The 25,858-nt window shown below is 48.4% G+C and overlaps 1 long non-coding RNA gene across 5 annotated transcripts in view; it reads left to right on the top strand.

Annotated features, from left to right (window-relative positions):
• Positions 1 to 25,858, top strand: part of LOC150066686 (uncharacterized) — a 95,670-nt gene that overhangs the window by 17,510 nt on the left and 52,302 nt on the right. For all 5 annotated transcript variants that reach the window (XR_016533562.1, XR_016533563.1, XR_016533560.1 and 2 more), the window contains 3 exons: positions 8,924 to 9,009; positions 16,397 to 16,479; positions 17,581 to 17,659. This is a non-coding gene — a long non-coding RNA (uncharacterized LOC150066686). The remainder of the gene's footprint in view (positions 1 to 8,923; positions 9,010 to 16,396; positions 16,480 to 17,580; positions 17,660 to 25,858) is intronic.

The raw sequence follows: 25,858 nt of genomic DNA, 5'->3' as shown, positions 1-25,858 counted from the left end.
GTGGATTTCATACACCTCTCATACCCTGTGTGTATGTGCCTTTCTCCATGCACCAATGCTCTTACATAATAGCTGCCTGTGGACAGGCATGTTGTCTTGCTTAGAGGTATGAACTTTGTCACAGTCATCACAACATCTTGAGTGTCCAGTGCAACTTTTTGTAGTAGTAGGTGCTCAGGAAACCCTAGCTTTCTGCCTGACTAAATACAGACTGCTCCAATATTTGTTGAATGATTAAATAGATGTTACCTGATCACTATTAAGTGTGTATATAAACAGAAGGTGCTCATTGTCGAGTAGATGAATAAATTCTCCATGCTGGCTGCTTGAGGGAGTGAAGAAATTGTAGCCACTAATAAGTGTTTTCTGGGCAAATATTAATTAATGAATAGTGGGTGCTTATTAGGTGTTGATTGCCAGGCTGGTAGATAGATGTGCAGGTTGATAGATGATGGGTGAAAAGATAATAGATGGGGTAGGCAGAAGGCTAGGTTGGTGTATGGATGAGTGGGTGTGGGAGTAGATGGAGGGAAGGGTGGCAGAGTGGAGTGTATATGGATAGGTGCCTGCATAGATGGATGGGTGAACAGGCAGAAGAAGGAGTTGTAATTATTGCTGGATGAGTGAATAGATGGAGAGATAGATGGGTGGTTTGGTGGGTGGCTGCTATATAGATGGATGGTACAGAGGCAATGAATGGGCTACAAGATAGATAGATAGATAGATAGATAGATAGATAGATAGATAAATAGATAAAGTGGGTTGGTGGTTGGGTAGCTGGAAATTAAACTCATGACTTTGTCACTATTAGCACGTGGCAGTCTCTGTGATGTCACTTCTACCAGATTAATTTTTCCAGACTCCAGAGCATGTGGAGTCTGCAGCCAGAGGACAGCCTGAGGGCTCCAGGCTACCAGCTCTGACCTGGCAAACCATATGGATGCCCTCTCATGCGCATCAGGAGGGGTGGGGCCCTGCTTTAAATGTCAGGACTTCGCCCAGCTGTGAGACTAGGGCTTGACGTTTGTCATGCCCCAGAAGCACCAATTTTAATGATTAATTATCTTCCCTCTCCTGACATGGCTCCGTGGAGGGGAATAGGGAGGCTTGGCTGGAAGCCTGAGCCCTGTGTTTTGCAACTGAATTCACTAACAAGCAAGAAATGAATTAACCCTGGCCTGCCAGGTGTGCAGTGAAACCTGCAGGCCCAAATCCCAGGCCCAGCCAGGTGCTGCTCACTGGGAGCTCCGCCAGGGCTGGTTGGCACCTGCAAAGATTGCAGAACAATTAAGCCAACCCTCAGGAGGATGTCAGAATACTGGGGGTAAAGGCAGGTTGCTGGCTTAGAGGTTATTTGATTTTCATCTACACGGATTGCTTAGCCAGTGTTTTAAGGACTGGTTCTGCCTGGGACATTATAGTGATGCTTCATGGGAGCTATTTGTCATTCTCACAATGGGCTTTTGAGGTGACCGCTTGTGTCATCACCTCCCATCCTACAGAGGAGGACACCAAGGGACAGAAGGTACAAGAGAAGCCAGGCCCTGGTGCCTCACACCTGTAATCCTAGCTACTCAGGGTGCTGAGAGCTGAGGATGGCAGTTTGAAGTCAGCCAGAGAAGAAAAGTTCCGGATACTATGAGCCACCAGAAAACCAGAAGTAAAGTGATGGCTTCAAGTGGTAGAGTAGCTAGCCTTAAATGAAAAAGTTCAGGGACAGTGACTAGGTCCAGAGTTCAAGTCACAGGACCTACCCTGCTACCCACCCCCCCAAAAAAAAAGTCAAATTATGGGAGAGACTATAAACTTGCCTGCCAGTTCCATTCCAAGTTATTAGAGCAGGTAGAGATGATGCAGGTTACACTAGCTCTTTCTCATTTGAGGCATGACCCCACACCTCTAAGAAATAGGTTGGGCTGTCTTGAGCATCATGCGGGCAGACCTCTAGCACAGAGCAAGAGCCTGAGCTCCAGACACTGCATGACTGAGCAAGAAGGACCCAGCTAAACCCAGGCTGCCCCAGAAGCACCAGCGATAATAATACTTACTGGATCTCACTAAGTGTGGGGTGCTTTGTTTTGCATCCATCATTGGAACAATGGTTCAGTCAGCTGCCTTGATCACACCACCAAGATTCACTGAGCCCTGAGCTGAGCCAGGGAGGTGGGCAGCCCTGCCTTTGCCCCCTTGCAGATCTCATACGTACATTGCATTGTGGGGACAAGCACCCACACTTGACCCAGCTCTGTGGATCTGGAGGAGAGTCCTTTAAGCCAAGGGCAGAATTTGAGTTCAGTGCCTAGGACACAGAGAGCTCTGCCTGCCTCTGGTTTGCTGTGCTCCCCTGTTCATGAAACTCAGTTCCCAAGACAGCAGAGTCTCTGCAGCTCTTCTCTTGCCCTTCTGCTCCTACCATGGAGAGGCCTTGAGCTTGGATTTCTTTTTTCCTCAATGGTAAGAAGTCAGTTTCTTTATTAATTGCTCAACCCCAGTTAGACCAGTGGAGAATGGATCAAGACATCCTGGGTTTTTTGTTTGTTTGTTTGTTTTTTGTTGATTTTGCCAGTCCTGGGCTTGAGCTCAGGGCCTGAGCACTGTCCTTGGACTTTCTCAAGGCTAGAGCTCTACCACTTGAGCCTCAGCACCACTCCTGGCTTTTTTTCTATGTATGTGGTACCGAGGAATTGAACCCGGGTCTTCGTGCATGCTAGGCAAGCACTCTACCACTAGGCCAAAGTCCTGGCCAAGACATCTTACTTAACTGGCAACTTCATCTGTAAACCTTAGCATGTGCCTTAGAATTTCTCCCTTCCTCCCGTCCCACAGCTAATGTGCCACAGGTCTGTTTGCCACTATTTCCTTGTGATTCCAGCAAGTCGGACCTTCCCCATCTCTCTTCCTCTTTCCTGGTCAGGGCTGACCAGTATCTGTTTGCAACTCTGTCATATTCTCATGGGTTTCTCACCTTCAGTCTTCCCACTCCCTTCTCAATACAACAGCTGAATGTCAGCCTTTCCCCCCATCCCTTCATCCCCTGGCTCCATTTATTCCTGATAGTCCCAGAATATACAGGCCACTAAACTCTGCCTCTGGGCTTTTCACCTGCAGTTCCTCAGCCTGAGTTGTTTCTTCTGTTGATCTTTGCATGCTTTAGTTCTTCACCTCTTTCAGGCCATGGCTCAGATCACTTCCCCGCTTTTGTGGTGATACTTCAGTGTGAACTCAAGCTAGGCAGGTGCTCTATCACTTATCCCCTACCTCTAATAGCCTATTTGAAAGGACTCTTTCTTCCCTGTTCTCTGTCCCCTTTCCCTTCACATTTCCCTCCACAACAATTCTCTAACATACTTAATTTTTCCTTCCTTATCTTTCCTGTCTTCCTCTCTCCATTGGATTCTGTGCCTCAGGAGATAGGGAGATTTCTTCTGGTCTCCTAGTTTGGGGAGCTTTTCCTAGCTTCTCCGTGTTCTCTCATGGGAACAGTTGCATTCTCCCCAGAAGGTTGCCAAGGGCCTTAGCCTAGTGAAGAAACTAGTCAGATAAAAGATGTGCCTATTGCTTTGAAGGTGGCAATTTTCCACTTACAGCCAATCCTTCTCCACCAAAGAAACACATTTCGCAGATCCTTCTTTCTTGTGCTTGGTTCTCTAGCAGCCACTTACATGGACTCACATGGATGACACCATGTGGCCTGGATTTCTAGGCCCTCTCTTCAGCCATGCTCATAGGGCTGGGCTGTGATGCATGCTCCTGTGACACCTCTGTGGAGAAATCTGTCTTTTGTGTTGGGGAAGCCTAGATAGAATCTAGGCGTGGGGAATAGATCTGTTTGCTTCTGTCCCTGCTCGCCTCCCGAGTCATCTGTCACTGTTAGCTCAGCCTCGATGCTTCTGTAGGATCCAAGTACTTGCCAGCTTTGGCAGAGAATTGAGCTGAGAATGCTTTCCCCCCCGGTGGAAATTTACTATGCCCATAGACAACACAGACAGCTGCCATGGATGTTGCTGTTAGGGTTGGGGTTGGGATTGTGCATAGAGGTTAGACTCACTGTGTGTGTGTGTGTGTGTGTGTGTGTGTGTGTGTGTGTGTGTGTTGGGGGGTGTCTTCATGCCTGGCTAAGATTCAAGGCATCTGTGCATCACCTACAGGGAGCTGAGAAACTGTATCTGCCACGCTGGAGTGTTCGCCAGCCAGTCATGAGCTGCTGCTCCATCCCAGCCTCTGAGGAACCCTTCTGCATCAGGCTGTAACTTGTTCCTTTTTAACCACTGCATAGTATTTCCTCGCATTCATATGGTATGCCTTCCATGACGATGGAGCAGTGGCCACTGCAGGAGCCATCATGGCATATCACATCATCTGTAGATCACACAGCAGTTTACAAGGCTCCTCACCTCGAGACCACCTCACCCTGCCTCAGGGAGCAGGGAGAGGGGTGTTGTCAGTGTTTTCCTCCCAAAACAACCACGGGTGACAAGGGGTGACAAGGCTAGGTCCCAAGAGGTGAACATAATTTCCTGAGATACACGGCTGGTAAGGGGCAAAGCTGGATGCAAAGTCAGGCCTGACTGACCCCGGTGGCTCATGCCTCCCTGGAGGAGGGTGGGGAGAGCTGCTGGCTCTCTAGGGCCAGTCCTGCTGAAGTCAGACTGTTGATAGAAAAGAGAGGAACCCAGCACCCAGGCCTGCCTCAGCTTCTTAAGAGTCCCAACAGGGATAATAACTGGTCCCTGTCCACACCCGGCTGCTGTTGTGATCTGCGTGCTGTTCCTGACAGAGGGCTGAACTCCTGAAGCTCCATCCAGAGCCTTTGGCTTTTGGGGGTTTTGCTTGTGCTTGAAATAACCAGATAATTATAGCCGGCTGGAGCTGGAAAAGCCACCACCTCCCTCCCGCACTTGTGGCTCGGCAGAACCACCGGCTATGCTGGTGGTTGTCAAGGCCACAACGTGAACTTCGGGGTCTGGGTTCTGGCTTTGCTGCAATCCCAGCCCCCCAGGCCCTGGGGGGTTCAGGTGGGGCCTGAGGGGGGGGTAGTGGTGGCCAAGCTGGCGTCCCCCTGCCTGGCAGCTCCTGGCCGCTGAGTTGCTTGAGGCTGCAGCCCTCTGGCTCTTCTGTATCCAGTGCTAGAGGCTGGGCCAACACTAATATTTACATTTAAAGGCAAGGCTGCAGCTCTCGCTGCTGCTTCCAGGCCTGTGGCTCTCCTGGGCACAGGGAGGCTGTGGAGGAGTGGAGTGTGGGGGCACAGCTTGTGTGGGCTGAGTGAGAGCTCAGGAGGTGGCATGGCAAACAAAACAAGGGGCCTGTGGCCTTGAATAGAGAAAAGAAAATCAAGCCAACAAATCTCATAATAATCACAATCATTTCTTGCATTTATACTCTGCTAGGATATTACCTCTCCTCATGCATTTGTATTCTGTTTCTCTCCATCATGCTTTTGTTGTTGTTTGGTTTGGTTTAGTCATGGGACTTGAACTCTGGGGCCTGAGCTCTTCAGCTCAAGGCTAGCACTCTACCATTTACATCACAGCGCCACTCCTGATTTTCTGGTGGCTAATTGGAGATAAGAGTCTCCCAGACTGGCTTTGAACCGTCATCCTCAGATCTTAGCCTTCTGAGTAGCTAGGATTATAGACATGAGTCTCTGGCACCTGGCACTCTACGATCTACAGGTTTTTATTTGAAGTCTTCCACTTTCTAAATGTTGGCAGCACATTCTTTTTCTAAAAACAACAGCAACAAAAAACCACCCAAGGAGCCATATGCAACGCATGCTTGGGGACTGCATGGCTCTCTGTACTCAACCCAGAGAGTTAGCTGCTCTCTTTCCTCTGCCAAGGCCAAAACCGAGGCCTGCTCACACGTGTGCCTCCAGCTCCAGGCAGCCAGAGCCTGCTGCCAGCCCCTTCCGCCTCCTCCATCTTGGCCATCTCCCCACAGGCGGGAGATTTGCTGGATTCCAGAACCCTGGAATGCCCTGACTCAAGGCCTCTGTCGGCTTTCAGCTCCTGTTCTCCATTGTATAATATGCCACCTTTTCCTGTCCCCCTCCTCTCTGTTCTGGAGCTGGTTAGGTCAGTGAAGCTGGGTCTTGGCAAATGGTGTTGTGCTGGAATTGTTTGCAAGACTGCAGTTGTGCTGGCCCTGGCTGAGGCCTGGGCTGCAGCTGGCCTGCCGCTGGCCTGCCATGGCACCACTAGTGACATTCCCAGCAATCCTTCCTTCCCTGCCTCCCTGCCTCCCTCTCTGCCTCCCTGTCTGCCTCCCTGTTTGCCTGCCTTTCTTTCTTTCTCTTTCTTTCTTTCTTTCTTTCTTTCTTTCTTTCTTTCTTTCTTTCTTTCTTTCTTTCTTTCTCTCTCTCTCTCTCTCTCTCTCTCTCTCTCTCTCTCTCTCTCTCTCTCTCTCTCTCTCTCTCTTTTTTGAGATAATGTCTTGTTATGTAGCCTAGGCTGGTCTCGAACTCATAATCCTTGGCCTCCTGAATGATTACAGACATGCATCATCAAATCTGGTAAGGATGTAGATTCTGAGATCAGTTCTAGTAATAGGAACAATGATGAATGCTTGCCAAGCACTATGCTCTTCTGCTACTTTGTTCATTCTATCCTTCCTACAAGAGTGTGTGTGTGTGTGTGTGTGTGTGTGTGTGTGTGTGTGTGTGTGTGTCCTGGTCCTGGGGCTTGATCTCAGGGTCTGTGTACTGTCTCTGCACTTTCTTTTTGTTCAAGGCTAGCGCTCTACTACTTGTCATAATTCCACTTACATGCATTTGGTGGTGGATTTCCTGCCTGGAATGGCTTTGAACCATGATCCTCAGATCTTAGCCACTTGTGCAGGTAGGATTATGGGGCCTGAGCTAGCCAGTACCTGACATGCAGTAGATATTTGAGTCCCCATTTATAGGTGGAAAAACAGAGACTGCCACTGTGACCTGTTTGTGGCTAACCTCAAGTTGGGATTTGAACCCATGACTATCAACTTCAGGACGTGATGCTTGGGGAGGCCTTTATACAAATGTGGGAAGTTGGAGGCTTGATCTTGAGGAGCAGAGCCAGTGTGAGTGGGGCTCAAGCAAGTGGTGCCTTGGAGTAGGGACCCTGTGAGGGAGAGGGCTCCATTACAGTGCAGAGGGGAGAGTGGGTAAGGGTACATAAGAGAGCCCTCAGATGAATGCTAAGACTCGCACAGCAGGCACAGCAGCTCCTTTGACCAAAGGAGAAAGAGGGAGCGGGCTGGGCAACTTCCTTTCACAGCACCTCTGGGCTTTGAGCCTTCTGTGCCCTCTGCCTGAATCTCTTAACTTCTTCACCTTCCTAATCATAGGTATCGCTTCCTTTTGGGGTCAGCCAGTCAGGAATGGAGTAGCCTGGTATTCTTGCACAGCTTCTCTCCCTGTCCTAACTCTCAGTGTCTGCATGGATAGAATGGAAACAGAAAAAACAGAGGTGGCCATGGGAGCCAGGGGGAGGACTCTAAACATAGGGTTGGGGGGTCTCAGGACAGAGCCTGGTATGGAATGCACAGCCAGCTTCCTCCCTACCCCACCCACCTGCCTTGAAATGTGCTGGTTGGCTGTCTGCTTGCCCTCCAAGCTATATGCCTTCAAGGCCACTTTAGACCAGTGCCTGGTATTGTCAGGCATGCAGCCATGGCTGGACACTTGCCCAACTGTCTCCTGTCTGGCAGCCAGGGCTGCTTCTCACCAACCAGGTGGTCCTAGGTTGAGTTTCAGAAGTCCAAAGATCGAATAACAAGGATAAGCAGTTATCAGAAATACCCTTGGGGCACTGTGGATTCAAGACTGCCGCAAGTTAGATTGTGACGTAGATAAAGTGAGCAAATGTCTACATAGAACCTCCTCCATCATCCAGAGTACTTAAAAACTACTTATTATTATAAAGGTGACTTACAGAGGGGTTGCAGTTACATAAGTCAGGTAAAGAGTACACTTCTTTTGAACAATGTCACCCCTTCCCTGGCTCTCTCCCAGTTTTCCCCTCCCATCCCCACCTGCAACCTGTATGGTTCATTTTCAACATAGTATCGAGTGAGTGAGTACCACTGCCACATTTGTTCATCCTCTGTCCCTCTCTCTCTTCCTGTGTACTTCATCATCTCCAGATTACATAAAGACTCAGTACTCTGGAAAGACCATGTATAGATCGTCTTACTGTATGAAAGTTTAGGGGATAACAACAAAGGCAATGAATCCATATGTATTCAGTACTTAGGTCACGCCTCTCCTCCCCCGCCCCTTAAGTATATTTGCTTCCCCAGTGATTGACTGGGGAATGCCAAGCTGAGGAGGGAGCCCTCTGGAGCTCATTCCAAGGGGGGGGGAGGGGGAAGTGAGCTGAAAACGCTCAGTGGGAGGTGAGTGTCAGTGACCGTCTTGCTCCCCCTGAAACCCCTGAAGGGGTTCCCTGGAAGGGCCCTTAGTTTCCCACGTGGAGGCTAGAGAGCTGGGGGTGGATGGTTCTACATTCATCCTGCTGCTTTCCCAAGGGCTTCCTCCATACTTCTGGCCTTTTCTATATGTCCTGTTCTGTGCAAACCATGAAGCCAGAGAAAGGTGTTTGTAAAAGGAAGATGCTGGGGTGTCTGAAGGTAGAGGGTAAAGGAGATGTTGGCGAGGCAGGAGCCAGCGCCTCTCCTGTGGGAATGGAAGTGTGAAGGATGCAATCTCTGCTGGTGACCTTCTCAGCTTCCGCTCCCTAGAACACATCTCATAGCAGGTGTTGTGGCCACCTAGATTCTTATGTTCCCAAGACAAAGGACGAGAGACCCACCAGGGCCCTCTGTTCAGACCTGGAGGGCTTGAACAAGTTACTTCTGGGCATGTGTCGTATGAGAAAAATTCCCCCTTCTCTCTCAATAGTCAAAGGCAGCCATTGATATTTGAATTTCCTGTTATTTGCAGGGTAACCCAGTCTTTGTTCACTGCATCAAAAATGCTGAAGACTTAGTACCACCCAAACAACAACAACAGCAGAAAAATGGTTGAGCGTGAGTAAAATCTAGGCTGTGTGGTGAGCATCCTGTACTGACAGGGCCTCTCACAGCGTGGCCTGGGTCCCTGCTCAATAGCACGGGTTTTGCTAGGTCTCTATATTTAGACCAATGTTGTGCAGAGGAGACTTGAAATCTTTGTCTAGTGAATAAATGGCAACAATCCTGGAGGTGGATAGGGAGCTGTAGATGCTCTTGATACAATTTGCATTTGTGAAGTGACTTTCTGTATCAGGCAGTTGTGGTTGTAGCCTTCCTCCTCCTCCTCCTCTTCCTCCTCCTCCTCCTCTTTCTTCTCTTCCTCCTCCTCCTCTTTCTTCTCTTCCTCCTCCTCCTCTTTCTTCTCTTCCTCCTCCTCCTCTTTCTTCTCTTCCTCCTCCTCCTCTTCCCCTCCCCCCTTCTTCTCTGTCTCAGGAAGAAGGGCTGGGAAAGGGGAGAAAAGAAAGAGCAAATGAGCAGAATCCAGTATTAAAGATTGAGAAGGTGTACCTTGGTATAAATGGGAGAGCCAAGTTGTTGTAAGGATTAAATCCTGGTCTATAGATGGTTCATGCATGTGATAGGAGGGGCTCATGTTAAAGAGAGGGGGGATACTGAGGTTTCTATTTTGTGGCTAGAGATAGGGATTCCAGGGCCTGTGAAATGTCCCTGACGGTGAGATGTCAGCTGACTGGTTTGTGACTGGATCTCTCCCAGCAGCCCCAGGCGGGAGTGTGTGTGTGTGTGTGTGTGTGTGTGTGTGTGTGTGTGTGTGTGTGACTTAGAATTATTACTTACTTGGAGGTAAATTCAGCGGGGAAAATCTAAGAAGCAGTCTTATACTCGGGATCAAGCTTTGGCAGGAGGCTCAGGCTCTGAGGCAAGGGTTCCAAACTTGACCTCCCCTTGTTCAGCCAGCATCCCCTGTCCTTCAGGCCCCTGTTGAAGAAGTCTGACGTGGCTAATAGAGGTACCGAGGGCACAGTCCAGAAATGCTGCAGCCTGGGATTGTCTTGGTTAGGATGAGGCATTGTGTTTCCAAGCCAGTCCATGAGCAAGCAACTTCCTCATCAGAACTTGGCGGGGGTTACCCTTCAGAGCTGGAGATTGGTAATACAGCAGCTCTGCCTGTGCCTATGCATGTCCAGAGAGGAAGAAATGAGCTCACCTCAGAGTCTGGCCTCAGCCTTCCCACTATGGGAGAAGAGGTTTCCAGAATATTTTCACGTCGGTAGAGGTATTGAAATTGTATTGGCTCTGCCACTACATTTGGAAGCACTGAATGCTCCCGTTCAAAGCAGCTCAGACCCAAAGCACATTTCATTTCCTTACAAGCAGAGTCTGAGCACAGCTACACTCTCCCTACTTCCTTTCACACCCTGGCTACCCAGGGCCCACAAAGTTCCTTTCCAAGTAGTGAAGGGCCCTAGAGAGTCATGTCGAGACCAGGCGCTGGTGGCTCATGCCTCTAACCCTAGATACTCAGAAGGCTGAGATCTGAGGATCGCAGTTCAAAGCCATCCCAGGCAGGAATGTCTGTGAGACTCCTATCTCCAATTAACCACCAGAAAACTGAATGTGGCACTGTGGTTCAAAGTGGTAGAGCACTAGCCTTGAGCTGAAGCGCTCAGGGACAGCACCCAGGCCCAGAGTTCAAGCCTCACAACTGACCATCCCCCCACTCCCAAAAAAAAGTCACTTCAGAAGGAAATAGGGTAGAGGCCAGAACTGTTTGTCCAGAAACTAGTACCACCAGATGGCTTATACTTGAAATCCTAGTTCTTCAAGAGGCTGAGATCAGAGGATCTGAGCATAAAGTAAACCTGGGTAGGAATGTTTTCTAGACTTTTATCTCCAAAATTATCAGCAAAAAGCAGGCCTGGAGGTGTGCCTCAAGTGGTAGAATACCAGCCCACTAAGTTTGAGGTCCTGAGTTGAAACTTGGAGTAATTTTACTCCCCCAACCTCCTCAAAAAGAAGAAACTGGCACCAACACTTCCTTTGGTGTCCTGGGGCCTGTGTAAGTCAGTTTTGTGTTACTGTCACAAAATACTTGAGGCAATCAATGTTGTGGATATTTGGAGCCACAGATAAATATGTGTGTGTGTGTGTGTGTGTGTGTGTGTGTGTGTTGTGTGTGCGTGGGTATAATTTTATTTTTTTGATCCTGTGGTTTGAACTCTGGGTGTGGGCACCGTCTCTAAGCTGTTTTGTACTCAAGGCTAGCACTCTACCACTTGAGCCACAGCTCCGTTTTCAGCCTTTTGTAGTTAATTGGAGATAAGAGTCTCTTGGACTTTCCTGGCCAGGGCTGGCATTGAACTACAATCCTCAGCCATTTGAGTAGCTAGGAAAACAGGTGTGAACCACTGCATCTGGCTTAGGCCCCAACTCTTAAAAGATTCCACCACTTCCAATTGTACCAGGCTGGAGAAACCTTCAGCATGGGAGCCTTAAGGAGATCATGGCACAAGTCAGGGAGTACTTTCTTCTCTGGCGTCTTTGTCACTTGAGATCATTTTCCCGTGGTGACCCATTCCCACAGACATGCGTCAGACTTCTGTGAGGCCATCCTTCTCCTAAGTGTTGACATAACTCTTTGGGGACATGTGGCGGGGCGTGACTTGTAAAAGTACAACGAATGTGTTTTGTTCCAACCCTTGTCCCCTCCTCCCTTCTGCCAGCTGTGCATTCTGTACTCACTGCCTCTGGGAGATGATGATGCAGGAGCCGCTATGACGGCCCAGAGTCCATTCTTGGTTTTGAGGGTTCAAATGTCTTGGCTGTGTGTGGTAGGGTGGGGGTAAGGGGCAGGGAGGCGTGGGGAAAATGGACAGTGTAAATAATAGATGGAGGAGGACAGCTTCTGGCCTGGATATGGGAAGAATCTTTCCCAGATGGGAGAAGGGGGCAGGAATGGGAGGGAGGTTCTAGGTTTCCTCCCTCAGTGGTGCCCTAGGAGCTGTCTGTGCTGCAAGTCCTCATCCAGGAACTCTTTGGAATTTGTGCTTCCTGTGATGGCTGAGGTGCCAAGGTCTTGGGACCTTCTCCTTATCCCACATGAGTGCCTAAGGACACCTGTCCAGATATCAGTCAGTCCAGAGGTTCTGGAACCCTGGAACCAGCGAGAGTGTGTATCTATTGTGTAGCCAAGCCCAAGGCTTTGAAAGGATTCATTGCTCCAGGAGACAGATAGGAGAGGCACAAACAATGAACAGGGAGGTTTCAAAAGTTCTGGAAGCTTTGGGGTCCTGCTCTTAGGCCTGTTGTTCAGGACTTCCTTCTGTCTCTGCAGCCTCTGCGGTTGGTTTTTTGTTGTGGGTGGTGGTCATGTGACTTAACTCTGGGCCTACCGTTGTCCCTGAGCTCTTTAGCTCAAGGCTACTGCCCCACTTCTTGAGCCACAGTGCCACTTTTAGTTTTCTGGTGGTTAATTGGAGATAAGAGTCTCATGGACTTTATTTAGTGCCTGGGCTGGCTTTGAACCTCAATCCTCAGATCTCAGCCTCCTGAGTAGCTAGGATTACAGGTGTGAGCCACTGTGCCCAGCTCATGCAGTTGGAGTTGTTTGAGTGTAAGAATTTGTTTGCACTCTCATAGTAGCCTGGTCGTGGGAAAATCGAGCATTGGCCCCGTGGTTTATAGAGCCAGTTCCATAATTTAAAAAAAAAAAAATGTGTTTAGGATGGGTGTGGTAGCTCATGCTTGGTACTGTAGCTTCTTGGCGGTGGAAGCAGAAGGATTGGGAGTTCAAAGCTAGCTCAGGGAAAGCTCACAGTGAGTCCCTGTCTTAAAAGCAAAAACCTAACCAAAACAGAAGGGCCAGGATATGGTAACACCCTATTATGTGCAAGGACCACTACTGCCTGCCTGCCTGCCTGAATGAATGAATGAATGATGAATGAATGAAAGAAAAAGCATTCGAAGAAGGTAACAGCAGGACTTTAAGCTCCATGAATGAGCTTCACTCCCTCTTGACTTCCCAGAGTGCAGAGCCAAGAAGCTGAGAGAGGCAAACACAGGTTCCAATTCAAGGCCTCAATTGTGAATGTGCTGTCTCCCCTTCTCCTCCTTTCCTCCCACCATAGTCTGGTTGAGAGCCTTACTTTTATGACTTGAACAGTAAAAAGCAAAACAGGACTTTAAGACAAGGAGATAACACGAATGCTCATTGGCAACAGAGCCAACTGGGCACCGCCCATCCCGCCTTCTCCAGCCTGTGAGCTTGTCTGCCAAATGTCTTTGAAGACATGATTCTCATTCTCAGTGCAGCTTGAAATCCACAAGGGTCAGGAAGCTATTTGAGCTCCCTTCCTTCCTGAAGGGGTGTGTGCCTACATTTTCAACATACATGGACTTTATTTTAAGGGACCTCGGTTGCTGAGTCCACAGATATAAACTTCCCCAAAGGCACATGTACAGTCTGGGCTCCAATACACATGGTACAAGACCTTGATATGTATATTGGGTCATATATATTTGTGCTGTCCTCTGTTCTGATGGTGATTCTCAGTGGAGGCAGTGACCTTACTCCCCTCCCTCCCGAGGATATTTGGTAAGGACTAAAAGTCATTTTTTGGTGTCATGACTAGAGGAAGACTGCTGTTTTTGTGACTGGGGTCTGGGGATGCTGGTGGGGTAGGTGCCGTCATCGAGAAGTAATTCTCCAGCCACCCCATCCTACCCCATCAGGAGAGTGCCCTGGCAAGCCATTATCATTCATTTTTTCCCCTCAGTCCTGGTGCTTGAACTCAGGGCCTGGGCATTGCCCTGAGCTTCTTTTGCTCAAAGCTAGTTCTACCACTTGAGCCACAGTGTCATTTCCGGCTTTTTCTGTGTATGTGGTACTGAGGAATCGAACCCAGGGCATGCTAGGCAAGCACTCTACCATTGAACCACTTTCCCAGCCCCAGTCTTATCATTTATTTGGATATGTGCAAGGAATGAAATGAATTACTAGACTAGAACCCTGGTTTGTAAAACTACCTACCCTTAGGAAGTAAAGTTACCTACTGAGCCTGTGACCATGACATGCACAGTAACTGGATACCTAATGGACAGGCCTCAGTTTGTGACAAGCACAATTCACAAGCCTGAGAGGCTGAGGAGGATGAGGGAGCCAGGTGTGGAGAGGAGATACAAGCCAGGACTTGAGGGATCCAAGTCCTGCCTCCTCAGGGATTCTACTTTCATCTCTTGGCACTCTGCCAATTGAAGGGTACCCACATTCCTTCTTCTAGCTTAAGCTACTCTCTCTTTGCAGAGGGTCCGGATTTTCTTGTCCTGAACCTACTCCGTCTGCAGCACTTGAGTTTTACTTTGTGGACAAATGGGGAAATGTGTGCCAATTTCCTGGTCATCGTGATTGACTTGGGGCAGTTACGTGACCCAACCTGAGATCTGTGGCTACTCCCAGAAGACTTGGCCTCAGGGAGATGCCCAAGGGACTGCCAGATAAAACACAGGAAGCCCACAGGAATACTTTCTGTAACATAAGCATGTCCCAAGTATTTAGTGGGTTATTCTAAAAGTATGTGTTTATCAGAAATTCAAATGTAATTGACATCCTGTGCTGTTATTGCTGTATCAGGCAGCGTAGTAGAGGAAGCTAGGGGGAATGGTGACACTGTATGAGTCCTGAATGGACTGTACCTACAGTCAACTACACATAGAGGCCTCCCTGAACTTAAATAACTTTCCACCATCCACTGAAGTGGGCAGTGTCATACCCATCTCACACACAAGAAGACTGAGGGCTTTAAAAATGCACATGACCTTGAGCATCTGCTCTGAGAAAGGGAGAAACAGATCACAGAGCCCATGCTGGCTTCTTCCTAGCTTGCATGCCTGGATGGCCCCTCACAAGAAACCCCATGCTATCTATGACCTGTCCCTTTCTCTCTCAGGCCTCTAAAGACCCCCTTAGCTGCCCACCTCTGGTTTCAAACAAGCTGCCAGACATCTGGCAGCCCTAGCAGGCTGTTCCTTGGGTAACCTTTGATTTAAAAGCTTATGGAATTCTTGCCCCAACTGCTATGCCTCAAGCAGCCCAGGTACACAGTTCTCTGGAGACCTGATGGGGCCTGGAACATCTGCTTCCCATTACCTTTGAGAGAGCTTCCCCACCAGCCTCCAGTAATAGGAGCCTCTGGTCTCTGATTTACTGCCCATTTGGAGTGAGGTCTCTGAGCAATTACTTATTGGACTGAGCTGGGCAGGGACAGCGCTGAGCAGAACAGCAAGCAGCCCGTGGCCTGCCCAGCTCACCTTATTTATGGAAGATAGCACACTTGTGTGCCACTGTTGTAAGCACCCATGAATATTCACCTATTTAGGCCTCCCTTCATGTGAGAGAGATGTTATTCTAGCACCAGGAAGCTGAGGGCCCGTGAGATTCTCTCACTTGCTGTGATTTCATCACCAGAACAGCTCACCTGGTGTTGAATGGAGGCTTATGATCATAGGTTACCCCACATACCCATGGTCCCCTAAACCACCAGATTTAAGGCTTCCACAGACAAAATAAAAACCAATGGAAACAAAACTAAATCACATACATTAATCGCACGAGGCAGGTTTCACGATGGCATTTCCATACGTACGTACAATGAATTAGGATCACTCTCCCTAAACTTCAGCCCCCAGAAGGAAATGATTTTAATAGTTTTCATTGTTCTACTTTCATATATGCAAATAAACTACTGGACCTTATTCATCCTTATTCATCCCAGCCCTTGTTTTCCTGACACTGACCTTGCTCCCCTCTCAGAGCCTTTGCCCTTCTTTTCCCTCTCCTGGTGAGACTTTCCTCCAGGTCTTCCACCATCTGGCCCTACCCTTCCCATCTCTGTCCACCAAACCTCCTGACTCCTTGGCTAGTCATTCGCCCATTCTACCTTAGTTTCCTATCTTGACCTTTTCTTTACAGGAAATTACTTGATCTATTTATTTGAGCCCTGGGTTTCTCTTTCCTCTTTTTTCTTTCCACATGGAGTCTCTGTTGGGGGTCAAGACTGCCTTGGCCGGATTCACAGCCAGACCCTCAGTGGCTCTGTCAGCAGGTGGTGAGTGAGTCAGTGAATGAGACAGGGCCCTGCTGACCTGCAGTAGGCGCTTCTAAGTGCAACCCTGCACTCCTCACGTGGCATCGCACGCAGCATCTCCACCTCGGCGGTCCTCTCATTCCCTGGCCTGAGAGTCAGGTGAGGGGAACAGTGATCCATTAGGCTGCGCTAGGAATCCATGATGGTGGTGTGTCTCTTTCAGGGTGCCTATTTGCTAGGAAAGATCTAGACTGACAGCCATACCTGTGGGCTCTGTGATCACTGGCTGCCAGTTTTATTTTCTTTGCCTTCATGTTCTCAAATGATGAGTGGAGTAATACCTTCTTTACTGGATGTTGCAGGGCAGAGGGAAACAGCATGCATACCCTGTTGGCTGTTTTGGAAGATACTAGCCCTCAGAGAACAGAGGAATGAAAAGGGGCTGGTAAGTAGTCTGGAAGGGAAAGTGGGAAGGATCAGGGAAGGCTTTTCAGAGGAAGTGACATCTAGGCTGGAAGCAATAGGCGGCAGCACCCGTGGGGGAGGGGGGTTCTCTCTGCCATTTCTAGCTTCAGTGTGCCAGAGCAAGCCTCAGGCAGAATGGCCTCCCTCCTGGCCGGGCCATTCGGTCCTGGGCAGGTGAAGGACGGTGGTTACGTGTGGAGTTCATTTTGAACAAGGTATCTAGGTATTCAAATCCTCTGGTTGGTTTCCTGCCTTCATGATCCCTGGACTCTGTTGTGCTAGACCTCATCTGTACGTGGGGTGATGATAACAGTACAAGTAGAGAGCCCTGATTGGGGACTCTGGGGGTCTCAGCCTCAGGGCTGGCCCCCCTCAGGCCTTCGATTTTCCTGGCTCCAACGTCTCCCCAGAGCCAGTGCAAAGCTTTGGTAAGTGCTTTTGCTTCTGGGGCCTGGGTCAGCTGCCCAGAGAGAGACAGAATAGGGACTGGAAGAATGGGGGCTGGGGCCCGGTTGAGCCCATTGTGTGGTCCTGGGAGGGTGGGCGCACCCCGCTGAGCCTGTGGGGGAACCTGCTGTGAAGGGGGAAATGAGATAAGGAGGTCAGGCCCTCCTCCTTCCGGTCTCCCCAGGAATCCCTAAGAACATTCTCTGCCCTAGTCCCTCTCCCAGGGCTTAATTGGGCAGCTGCCTTCACTCCGCAGGCACTTAACCTTCTCCGTCTGCCTCCGGGGAGAGAATTAGCACTAATCCCTGAGCTGCTTCCCGCCGGCCTCAGGAGGTGTCAGAGGGCAGGGCAGGACTGGGAGCAGGTTGGGCCTCCCAAGTAGCTCCACTTCCCCTGCCCCTCGCCGCTGAGAGCTGAGAGGGACCTGTCGGTCTCCACCCCCATCCTGGCCAGCCAGGCCCAGCGCTGTCGGATGGGGTCACAGCAGTGAATGAGCGAGCTGGGTAATAGCGCACTTGATTTAACATCCCAAATAAGATCCTTTTCAACATAGAATAAGCTTAGCAAGACAGCTTGCATTCTTTAGTGCATATCAAGCCTTCCTAATTGGGTGTGTGTTTTACGCTTTTACCAGAGATTTCAACTTGAATATGAACTTTCCATGGGACCCTTGATTTGCACTTAGATTTCATCAAGTTCGTCTAGTTGGAAAAGTAAGTTTCCCTATGGGTTGTTCTAGAATCACATAATAATTCTAGTGACAGAAATAAGCATCAGGACCACTCTGGAAAGCAGTATGGCGATTCCTCAAAAGAGCTCCCCTACGACCCAGCAATCCCACTCTTGGGCTTTTACCCAAATGTCCAGAAACAAAGCGCTACTAAAGCTACTAGCACAACACTGTTCATTGCAGCATTATTTACCATAGCTAAGATATGGAACCAACCCAGATGCCCCTCAGCAGATGAATGGATTGAGAAAATGTGGTACTTATACACAATGGAATTCTATGCTGCCATCAGAAAGAATGACATCGCCCCATTTGTAAGGAAATGGAAAGACATGAAAAAATCATATTAAATGAAGTAAGCCAGACTCAAAAGAATATAGGCCCCATGATTTCCCTCATTTGTAATAATTAGTACACAACTAGGATTCTCCTAGCAGAGGATCTCAATAGCTCGAAAGCTATGTACATATGGCCATAGAGGATGAGGCTAAGCAAAATGAACTCTATGATACAGAAACAAGAGGTTTGTTTATCTTTGTGATTGTTCTTAATGTACTATGTGAAGTTATTTCTCTTCTCTTTTTTTGCCATTTGGTTAATCTCATATTGTTACTGTATCTGAATTTGTTACCTGCTATATTGTATATATGTTTATTTGAAATAGGGAAGGGAAGGGGAAAACAAGATGATTGGGCGGGGAAGGAAAGTATGAGAAGGGGGTATCAGTGTTCAAGAAGTAATGTCCCTACTACCTGTAATCCCTCTATGCATCACCCCAACAATACAATCAAAACAAAAAAGAAATAAGAGTCAGGGTTGTTTGGTTTTGTTTTGTTTCTCTGTCCTGATCCTCTGGCCTGGACACCATCCTTTTGTGTTCAAGGCTAGCACTCTACCACTTGAGTCACAGATCTACTTCTGGTTTTATGGGTAGTTAATTGGAGGTAAGAGTCTCATGAACTTTCTTGACCAGGCTGGCTTCAAACATTCTCAGATCCCAGCCTCTTGAGTAGCTAGTATTACTGGCGTGAGACACTGGTGCCTGACTAGCCAATGCCTTTTAACAGTAAGTATCTTCCCAGGGGGCAGGGGGGATGGGGAATAGACGCCCTTGTCTATCATGGGAGCACAGAGAAAGTAAAAAAGCTTGCCCAAAGTCATTCCAGCTAGGCTGAGGCAGCAGAGAGATCTGAATCCAGGCTGTCTGCTGAGCCCTCACATCACCACCTGGTACCTCAAGTGAACATAGGTGGTGGTGCTGGGTGCTGGGAGGAGGAAGGAGGCAGAGACAAGGTAGCTGGGGGATGTTGTTGTAGGTTAAAGGCATAGAGGCTCCTTTTCTGTATGGTGTGACAGCCCCACAGCTTTGTCTAGGGCATACTACCTGCCCACTGGCCTGGGTGGGAGCGGCTATCAGTCAGGGCTATAGGCCAGGGCGTGAGGCTGTTGTTATAATCTAGGGGAAATTGGTAGTTTCCTGAAGTAAGGAAATGATGGTATGAAAGAGAAATGGATGGAGGTCCAGGTCAAGAGCAAGGTGAAAGGTTATAGAGTGTAGTTACTGAGAGAGGATAGACACCAGCTATTGTGCTGTTGCTTCTGCCTCCTCCTCCTCCTCTTTCTCTTCTTCCTGTTCTTCCTCCTCCTCTTCCTCCTCCTCCTCTTCTTCCTCCTCCTCCTCTTCTTCTTCCTCCTCCTCTTCTTCTTCCTCCTCTTTTTTTTTTGCCAGTCCTGGGCTTGATCTCAGGGCCTGAGCGCTGTCCTTGGACTCTTTCTCAAGGCTAGAGCTCTACCACTTGAGCCTCAGCACCACTTCCGGCTTTTTTCTGTGTAAGTGGTACCGAGGAATCGAACCCGGGTCTCCATGCATGCTAGGCAAGCACTTTAACCACTAGGCCAAACTCCCGGCCCCTTCTTCCTCCTCTTCCTCCTCTTCTTCCTCATCCTTCTCTTCTTCCTCCTCCTCTTCTTCTTCCTCCTCCTCCCCCTCTTCTTCCTCGTCTACTTCCTTTGCCTCTTCCTCCTCCTCTTCCTCCTTTCTCCTCTTCTCTTTCTCTTCTGTCAGTCATGGGGCTTGATCTCAGGGACCAGTCACTGTTCTGAGCTTTTGGGCTCAAGGCTAGCACTCTACCACTTTGAGCCACAACACCACTTCTGGTTTTCTGGTGGTTAATTGGAGATAAATCTCATGGACTTTCTTGCTCGGGCTGGCTTTGAAATGTCAGTTCTCAGATCTCAGCCCCCTGATTAGCTAGAATTACAGGTATACCAGCACCCAGCTGGACCCTAGCTTCTTGCTTTGAGCAACTACACAGGCTGATGGGCTGTCATAGAACATTTGAAAGGAAGAAAGGTGGATGTTCAGGCTAAATAATGATTGGAGATCGTAGTGGAATCTCACAGTGGCAAGGTCTAGAAGACCTGAACTAGATATGGAAGTGGCAGAGGACAGGAGTGGAGGCAGTTGCTTAGGGAGGAGGCTACACTCTAGGAGGCAGTAAAGACTGAACATTTGACCCTGAGGTGGGTGTGTTTGCCTCACCAGTCAGTTCTTGCCTAGTCCCTGTCTCTGCCCTCTGCAGGCTGTGTGAGTTTTGACATTTGCATCTTCATTTTCCCACCTAGTATTTAACAGCAAACTCCCTCTGCTCCCCAGAGTTCCTGGGATTCTCAAGGAAGTCTTTCAGAGGCAGTGGCTGGGGCATGCTGTTGAGTGGCTACAACTCAGTACTGTCAACTCCTTCATCAAGTTTATTTCATGTGATTTATTTTGGAATCTGGTCTTTGAATGGCTTTGGAAGAACGGGTTCCATGGCTGGGAAGAGTCTGCTGAGAGAATGACCTCCCATGCGACATCTGGCAAGAGGGAGGGACACCTCGCTGAGAGTTTTTTTGAAGCTAGGAAGGGTGGTGTCGCCATGAGTCAGAGGGAATCCGTAGGTACAGATCCTCCATGTTTGGTGCAGGCTCAAGATCTAGGGAAAACCCAGAAGTTCTGGGCTTACTCCACATCCTCCAAGAGGACAAAGGATATTTGGTTCTGATTATGCTTGGAAATGGTGGCAGATTTGCTGGGGCTATACTGAAAAGGACTCTACAGCTAGGTCCCACTAGCCAAGATGAAAGGGCTGGAATCCATTGGCAATGTCTGCCCTGGTCTGCAGATCAGTAGTGGTAGTGTACCAGTTATGTATCTGGTAACTTTGATCTCATCTATGCTGTTAACAAGGACATGAATTCCATCTCCTTCATAGCTGCCAGCCTCTGTGGTGTGCTTTCTCTTTTTTCTCCTCTTTTTATTGTCGAGTACTTCAAAGGTCCATCCTGGCCCATTTCCCAGTGGACCAGTCACTTCAGGAAATGAATGGGCTGCTCCCTGGAGGAAGCCAGATCATTCAATGAGTTCCCATTTCTCCAGAATTGGAGGGTTAGTCATGCAGACCAGGGGCAGCAGGTGGGCTCATGGCCAGGGGAACACAATGCTTCTTTGCTGAGACCCTAGGGTGTGGAGTTCATTTCTAAGGACATCTGTGGCCATGTGCAGGATAGGGGGCTGTGTGCAGCATCCTTGGGCCTGCTGGCTGTATTTCCATGGGATCTGCCAGCATGAAGGCAGAGGCGAGAAAAGAAATGATAAACCTGCCATTATGGTGGCCATCTTGAGAAAGTAATCTTATTGGGCAGCAGTGGAAACCCTGGTCAACAAAAGAAGAAAATAAGGAGAAAGGCAGTCTCAGCAAGTTTGGCTACTCTCCAGGCTTCAGCAGCTTGCATTGTTCCCCTTAGTGGACAGAAATGACAACTATGGGGTGGGTGGAGCCCCCACAAGGCTAGCAGAAACAGATCGTAGGTGGTGATATTTACCAATCAGGTTGGGAATCATCTTTTGCTTGTGTGCTTGTTTTTGTGCTGGCCCTGGGACTTGAACTGAGAGCCTGGGCATTCTCCCTGAGCTCCTGTTCTCAAAGCTGGCACCACATGAGCACCACTTCTGCCTTTTTGGTGGTTAATTGGAGGTAAGAGTCGCATGGACATTCCTGTCTAGGCTGGCTTTGAACTGTGATCCTTAGATCTCAATCTTCTGAGTAGCTAAGATTATAGGTGTGAGCCTCAGGCACTAGGCTGAGAATAGTTGTTTTTAAGCAGTTGGATTGGTGCTTTCAGGCTGGTTGTCAGTTAGTGGTATCTCCATTCTGGTGAGGATATAGCGGGAGTCCACAGCCATATTGGCTGGACATAGTCCTGGCTCAGCAGTGCTGGCCTTTTCTGGGACATTCCTGTTTGCATTTGGGGCACTATTGCCCCTGGAAGGTTCCTTCATCCTCTCTGAAAACTGGCACAGGGCTTGTTGGGGGTGCTTCCTGCGAGAAAAGAGTCTGGAATGAGGGAAGGGTAAAAGTGACCTGACCTTGGAGCTGGGCTGGCTTCAGTCCAAGACAGTCCAAGACAGTCAAGCTTGTTCTCAGGAGAGGGAGAGCTTACGCTATCAGGGACTTGGGATCCAGGCCACAGCGCAGGAGGGGAGGCTGAGCCATTGAGAATCTTCCTGGCTGAGTGCAGTCCTGTGGGAAAGGGTGTGCTGCAGCATAGAAAGGCGTGAACCCTTTAGGGCTGGGCAGGAGCTGGGCCCTATGACCTGAAGGACAGAGGTTCCCTAGAAGTAGAGTCTGGGTAAGGCTTGCAGACATTACACATCATAATTAGGGCAGAGTGTGAGTAAAACCTTCAGCCCCAGGATGGAAGAACTCTCCCTTTCTCAGTCCAGATATTGCTTAGGACTTTTTGACAGGCTGTTACCTCTGGTGGTCCAAAGCCCAGATTTTATGGGATGGAGGTGTAGCTCAGTGAGGAAGCACTTTCCTATCCTGAGCAAGACCCTGAGTCCCACCCCTGCCCCCCAAGGAAGCACATGCACAAACCAACACAAAATTGGGATCCAGACTGCAATCACTGGGGTTGCAGGCATGCACAACCATGGCTTTGTTTATTACCTGTGTGACTGAGCAAATGATTTTACCTCTCTGTACCTTGGTTTTCTCATCTGTAAAGTGAGAGAAATGACACTTACTTTAGAGAGTTGTAAGGATTAAGTGAATATTGTAAAACAGTCTGTATTATTATTGGTGAACATACACACCCATCCCTAGGTGATCTTGAAAAAGTAGCATTTACGAGTGGGAACCTTGGAGTGAAGAGGCAATTTTTGCTCATCTAGAAGGTAGAGCTTTGAGCCTCACATTTGACTAGCCTGGTAGGCTTGTTAAAAACACAGATTTCAGGGCCATCTGCTCACAAGCTCCCAGTCGGTAGAGCATATTTGAGCAACATTGGTTTTGAATGTTGTAAGGGCATTTCATTAACTCATCTAGGCTTGGTAGTGCATGCCTGCAGACCTACTGCCTCTGGAGACTGAGGCACTGTGAATTCAAAGCCAGCCTGGGCTAAACAACTAGCCCCTGTCTCAAAAATGAACCAACAGGAAGTGGTACTGTGCCTCCAGGGGTAGGGTGGTAGCCTTGAGCTGAAGAGCTCAGGGACAATGGCCAGGCCCAGAGTTCAAGTCCTACAACCGACCAAAAGTAGATAAATAAACAACAACAAAAACACTTCACTACCAACAAAAATATGTGAAACCCACTCCATGCTGGTTATATGGCTCTTTGTACTAAAATGGGATCATACTTGTCATTTTGCCATTTGTAAAATGGACAGGATTAGGGGCCATGACTTCCTGCCTGGGGGCATCGTAAGTGCCCGGTCAGTATCTGTATAAGAAAGGAAAGAAATGTGCCTTTCATACTGGACAATGTCCTTGTGTACATTTTTCGTGTTAATAAATATTCTTCTACAACATTGCTTGGCTGGCCGCATAGTTTTCCCTTGTATGGCTATAAGGCAGAGAGCAGCTTGAGTTCTCAGGAATCAAGGCAGGGGTTTGGTCTAAGTGCACCAAGTGCCCCCACAGCTGGGAGCCAGGGATCCTGGGAAGCTGAGAAACTACAGAGGGATCTTTTCCCGTTATCTCCATCCTCATCTCCCGGAGAATGCTTTGTTTTCTTTCCCTGATTTTCACTGTTCCTCTGTCCACGTGACATTCAACATGGCTGTCCCCACTTCCAATTTTCCTGCACAAATCTGCCATGATGTTGGTGGCTCTGTCTGTCTGTTAGGTCTCTCATAGCCCCAGTGGGGACTCTGGTTGACCCTTCTGGGGTCATGTGCTCACTCCTCATCCAATGAGAGAGATCAGGGCCACATTCAATATGGCTGCCAGGCGCTGTTCCTCTGAGGGATGGTAGGGGTTTCTATTCAAGTGGGTCTGAATGATCCCCAAAAGTCTATTCCAAATTCCGTCCATTCACCTCTCCATCGCTCTCCGCTTAAATCTAATTTCAGTTTCAATCTGGTGGCTGGGATTTAGTTTGTGTGGACTTTTCTGGCCTCTGAGCAGGGATTTGAGTGACTTAACCCCCATCTCTCAACCATTAGGGATAAAGGCCCTTCTCCGCACCATGTCTGTCTGATGTTGCTGAACATTTAATCCAGTTGACATGATTTCAAGGGAGGGAGACAGGAGGTTTTACCCAACAAGGTCTGTGGAGTCCCAGCAAGTCTGTTCATGATCTGAAATGCAGCTGAAAAAATAAATATAATTAAAAAGATAACTCAGGCCAGCGTTCTCGGAGGCTGTTTTACATGGGTGCATAATGAATGCTAAGCTTGCTGCTGCGGTGCCAAAAAAGCAAAAATAAACTCTTGGAGTTGGTCTGTTTCCTGCCTGCAATATATTTGCTTGTTCCAAACAAATGTATTTGTCAATACAACACAATTAGGAAGGCTGAGCCAATCGGACCATCACATATCCAGAGAGGCAGAACGTGGCTTCCATTCGACAGAGCCAAGGTCTGAGTGTGTTATGACCAAATTGATTCTGTCCCTTGCAGGCTGTGCTCTCCCAGACAAGACAGGTTTGTCATCAGGTTTGTCTACTGAGAGGTCATTCCCTCCCTTTTCAGTGTTTTTCATAATGTTGGAGGTGCCCCTTCCTCATTAGATTCATTTGCCTCCACTCACTTTTTTTTTTTTTTAATTTTTTCTCTCTCGGGCTGGGAGTTTGGCCTAGTGGTAGAGTGCTTGCCTAGCATGCACAAAGACCCAGGTTCGATTCCTTGGTACCACATACATAGAAAAAAGCTGGAAGTGGTGCTGAGGCTCAAGTGGTAGAGCTCTAGTCTTGAGAAAGTCCAAGGACAGTGCTCAGGCCCTGAGCTCAAGCCCAGGACTGGCAAAAAAATAAATAAATAAAATAAAAATCAGAATATTAAAAAAAAAAGAAAAAAAATTTCTTCTCTCTTTTTTTCCCCCAATAGCTAGAATAAGGTGATGCCAAACAGAGACTACTAATTAGTTTTGATAATAACAATGACTCCTGTAATTCAGTCTACTCATAAGGCTGAGATGTGAGGATCATGGTTCAAAGCCAGTTGGGAAGGAAAGTCTGTGAGACTCTTATTTCCAATTAACCACTCCAAAACTAAAAGTAGAGATATAGCTCACATAGTAGAGTGCCAGCTTCGAGTGCAAAAGCTATAGGACAGTCCCCAGGCTTCCTTCCTCCCCGCTTACTACTACTTACTGCATATATGTAAACTTTTGATATTCATGGCTGCTAGAATAGGCACTCCTGCTTCTGATTGATAGGTACCAAAATTGAGGAACAGAGAAGTCCAATGGCATTGGGTTAACAGTACGGGGTTGAGTCAGCAAAGCCATGTTGGCATTGGGCTCATAGTATGGGCAGACATATGGGTTTCAGCTCTGGTTCCATTCCTTACTAGCTGGGTGACATTGAGCCCGAGGCAATGCCACCACTGTCACAAACGTGAGCTAGAAATATGTTTATGGACTACCTGGCATATGAGGGTACTTGATAGGCACAGCTCCCTTCTGAATGGAGAAGCTGACCCAGGAAAGATTCCATCTGCCAAAGACATAGAAATGGAACTTAGTGCCTGGGGGTGGCCTTTTCTGTGCTCAGCTCTGACTGCAAGTTCAAATTCCCCAGGAAGCTGAAGGCATCTTGATGTCTTCATTGGATTCTCCATCTGAACAGCTCAGAGGAGACCAAGGATCAGTACTTTGTAAAGCTTCTCAGGAGTGTTCCAGGTAAGAACAAAGGCCA

The sequence above is a fragment of the Megascapheus bottae genome, chromosome 2 (assembly GCF_031878675.1).
Source record: "Megascapheus bottae isolate mThoBot1 chromosome 2, mThoBot2.hap1, whole genome shotgun sequence".
In the NCBI taxonomy this organism is placed as follows: Eukaryota; Metazoa; Chordata; class Mammalia; order Rodentia; family Geomyidae; genus Megascapheus; species Megascapheus bottae.
The sequence above is the reverse complement of the archived record's forward strand: the minus strand, read 5'-3'. Positions and strand labels throughout refer to the sequence as shown.